This window comes from Zingiber officinale, chromosome 5B, assembly GCF_018446385.1.
Source record: "Zingiber officinale cultivar Zhangliang chromosome 5B, Zo_v1.1, whole genome shotgun sequence".
Taxonomy (NCBI): domain Eukaryota; kingdom Viridiplantae; phylum Streptophyta; class Magnoliopsida; order Zingiberales; family Zingiberaceae; genus Zingiber; species Zingiber officinale.
The window spans coordinates 102712291-102716065 of record NC_055995.1 but is presented as its reverse complement, the minus strand read 5'-3'; the positions used below and the strand labels follow the sequence as shown (position 1 = coordinate 102716065).

The 3775-nt window shown below is 36.3% G+C and overlaps 1 non-coding gene across 1 annotated transcript; it reads right to left on the bottom strand.

Moving 5' to 3' along the window:
• Nucleotides 1–428: 428 nt before the first annotated feature.
• Nucleotides 429–534, bottom strand: LOC121988060. The gene has a single exon (XR_006113822.1). It is a non-coding gene; the product is annotated as a small nucleolar RNA R71 (small nucleolar RNA).
• Nucleotides 535–3775: the final 3241 nt, after the last annotated feature.

The window sequence follows — 3775 nt, the reverse complement described above, 5'->3', positions numbered from 1 at the left end:
TGTTTTTGATTCTTGATAATTTCCTTTTTCTTCTTGAATATCCATGAGCACTAACATGTCAAGCAGGCCCATGAGAAATTTTTCTACACCCTTTTCTGCAAGATTTTTATCTCCCATTGTGCAACCTCAAATTGAAGCAGAAAGTTTCCAACTAGACCCAGAGATAATTTTCATGATACAAGGTCACAAATTTGGAGGAGAAGTATCAGAAAGTCCTTATCTGCATCTTGAAACATTTTTAGAGATTTGTGATTTGGTGAAATGTGAAGGAGTATCAGCAAATGCAGTTCGATTGATGATATTTCCTTTCAGTATCAAGGATAAAGCAAGGACTTGGCTATATTCTCTCTGTCCTCAAAGCATCACAAGTTGGGAACAATTGGAGAAGCAATTTCTGAATCATTTTTTCCCTCCAAGTAGAACGGTGTATATGAGGAATTGCATAACAAATTTTGCTCAGGGATATGGAGAATCATTATTTGAAGCATGGGATAGATTCAAGAGTCTTCAAAGACAGTGCCCTCATCATGGTTTTGAAAAATGGTTGATTTTGCACATATTCTATGGGGGAATTTCTTTCTCAGACAAGAGTTTATTGGATTCATCAGCTGGAGGTTCTTTTATGGACAAAAGTGTAGATGAAGCTTATTCATTAATTGATCAAGTGACATTGAACCTCCATGAATGGTCGAACAAAAGTTGGATGGAATTTCCCTCAGATATTCAAAAAGTGCAAGCCATAAATGTAAGAGAGCCTATCAAACAAAATGAAATTCAACCACCTAAAAATGTTGAAATTCACAAGTCACAGAGTGAGGAGTTCAAACATTTGGGGGCAAAACTTGATAGTATTGTTTCAAAATGGTTTAAAGAAGATCCCCCTCCTACACAGTCAAGATCCAATGAAAAGTGTGATGATGTTGGGTTGAGAAGTGGCAAAAATCATGAAGAACTTCTGAAGAATGACATGTTTAGAATTGAGGAGAAGAATAATAAAAGATCACAAGAACTCAATTCCATTTCTCTAGGAAGTTCCCAAATGCCAGAAGTACCTTTCCCTCAACAATTAATCACACCAACATTAGATAAGCAAGTTGGACCTCCTCCAAAAGCTCAAAAGGAATTTGGGAAAAAGGGAGTTCAGTCTTTCCCAGGACTTTCACTAAGGGTTCCTTTTCCACAAAGGTTAGTGGGGGTCAATGAAAATAAAGACTTCGGCAAATCCTGTGACACTAATATGGTTGAGTGTAGATTTTTGAATATATATGAAGATGAAGATTTTTCAGATGAGGATTTTATTGATAATGTAGTGGTAAATAAGTTTTCAGATCTACCTCAAAATTTTATAAGGTGTTATAGTGACATTGAATTTCAGATGATGAATGTGATGTGGTAGATCAACTTAAAACTGCAAGTGAAGTTATTGATCCTCTTGTTATTGATTCTCCTATTGAGGACATAGATGTTGGTTTATTTTTTGATGTATGTGTTGATGATGATGATATGGAAGAATGTGTAGGGAGCTGTGTTGTGGAAGCAGCATCTCAAGGATCACCACCTTTGTCAAGACAACCCTTAGAGGTTTTAAGAATTGATCTTGTTTTGGAACAATGTGTAGAGACTTATACAGAGCTAGCAGAGTCTCAGGAATCACCATCATTGATATCATCAACACCTAAGCTAGAGCCAGAACCATCATTTGATTCAGAGGATGTCACATCTACATGTTTAGAAATTTCAGGTATTTCTCAGCAAAGTAAGGTTAGTATTTCTTGTGATCTTTTGGAAAACTTTATGGAGGTACCTATAATTGACTTTGTTGGATGTGATTCAGTTTTTATTACTTATTCATCTGATCTTGATATAGTTCTAGCTCTATACTATATAACATGCTTGTGGGAGATTTGTTTTTCTTTTGGATGTGCAGATTTCACATGGGCCAATAATTGGAAGCTCAATCTGAACCGTCTTCGACCACCTGAAAAAATTTCCAAGAAGACGAAGATGGAGAGAGTTATACTTTACTTTGTAGCTCCTTTGATGAAAGCTCCCTCCATAATAAGAGCCCTTGGTAGGAGGGTTCTAAAATATCTTACCCCTCCAAGAGCAAGATTTAGATGAATCTAATGAGGTGGTCGAGCTAATGACCTTAAGCAAGCGCTTCTTGGGAGGCAACCCAAGTTCATTTTCCTTATTTTCTTTTATGTCTTTAGTTCTCTCTTTATATAAACATGTATCCTCTACTTAATTTTTCTTGTCTATCTTATTGTTGTAGAATTCAAAGTTGTGGAGGAATGTGAGTATTGGATGGAGGAGTATCTTTAAAAACATGAATGTCAACCATTTGGAGCTCATCACTTGGTAACTTCTCTTAAAATCTCCTCCACATTGTTTTTAGTTTTCATTGGGACAATGAAAAGTTTAAGTCTGGGGGATGATGCATTTGATTTGCTTTGTTTGTTTTTGTTTTTTGCTTATGTCTTGCATTTTGTTTTGATTTTTTGTGGCATACATTTTGAGAACATCAAATCTTCACTTATATGCTTTCTTGGATTCAAGTTAAATGTTAGCACGATTATTGTCTTGATTCATGATGTTCGAATGATGCTAGTAGTAAACTTTGTGTAGTTCTTTTTTCTATCTTGGGAAGCATTAATAAGCTAAGAATCTTATGGTGATGAGTTTTAGCTTTGGTTCAACCTTAAGGATTTTATCTTCACTACACTTGTGCTTGATGCTTGAATAGTTGATGTCATTGAAATAGTCATGATTCATCTTGTTTGTTTAGTACTTGGTTTCCATGGTGATTTCTCAACTTTCATTTTGGTTACTGGATGAAGCTCAAATCATTAAAGCTTATTTGGAAAAATCAAAATATCCCAACATGTGTGCTAAAAGTACATTTGTGAATAAGTTTTGCACAATGCAAACACTTATAAAAAAAAAAAAAAAGGGATATAAAAAACAGTTGTCATGAGTGGAATCTAGCAAGTCACCCATTTGAGACCGAGTTAGGTTACTGGGGAAATGACTGCTTAGCTTCCCTTGAGATTGAGCACACCTTTGAGACCTTGGGTTAGTTGAGAAATATGAACCAAGTGAATGGTGAGTAAGTGCCTATCACTGGTTACTTGTCTTTCACTGGAAACATTAGGAATTCAAATTTGATGACGACTTGACTAGGACATGGATTGAAACTTGAAGGGTGTTGAGTTACTTTTACACTGTGCACAAGATTCTTATGCTTGAACCATACTTTACTTGTTTCCATGATCACGCTTGTTAATGAAACTTTTTGATAGAATTAGGAAAGTGCACTAGATTTTATGAATGTGTTGTAGAACATATGAATTTAGACTGCAGCATTTTCCTTGAGGACAAGCAAAGGTTTAAGTCTGGGGGTGTGATGTGCGTAGATTATATACTCTTTTATGCATGTTTTTACGCACATTTACATACTTTGAGCATGCTTGATCTATGCATTTTTATACTTCCAGCTTCCCTTTTAGCATATTTACTCTTTTGGTTCGGAGATCTACTTTTTGTGCATTTTCTATACACAGGAGTCGAAATTGGTGAAGATTATGCGTCCTCGGGCAAGCTTGGAAGGAATTGAAGGGAGAGAGTAGCAGGCCGTGTACCACACATGGCCGTGTAGTCTTAACATGAAGGGAAGAGGACATGGCCGTGTGAATCTCACACGGCCGTGTCTTGATTTGAAGAAATCAGAGCAGATGCCTTACATGGCCGTGTGGATCTACACGGCAGTGTGAAG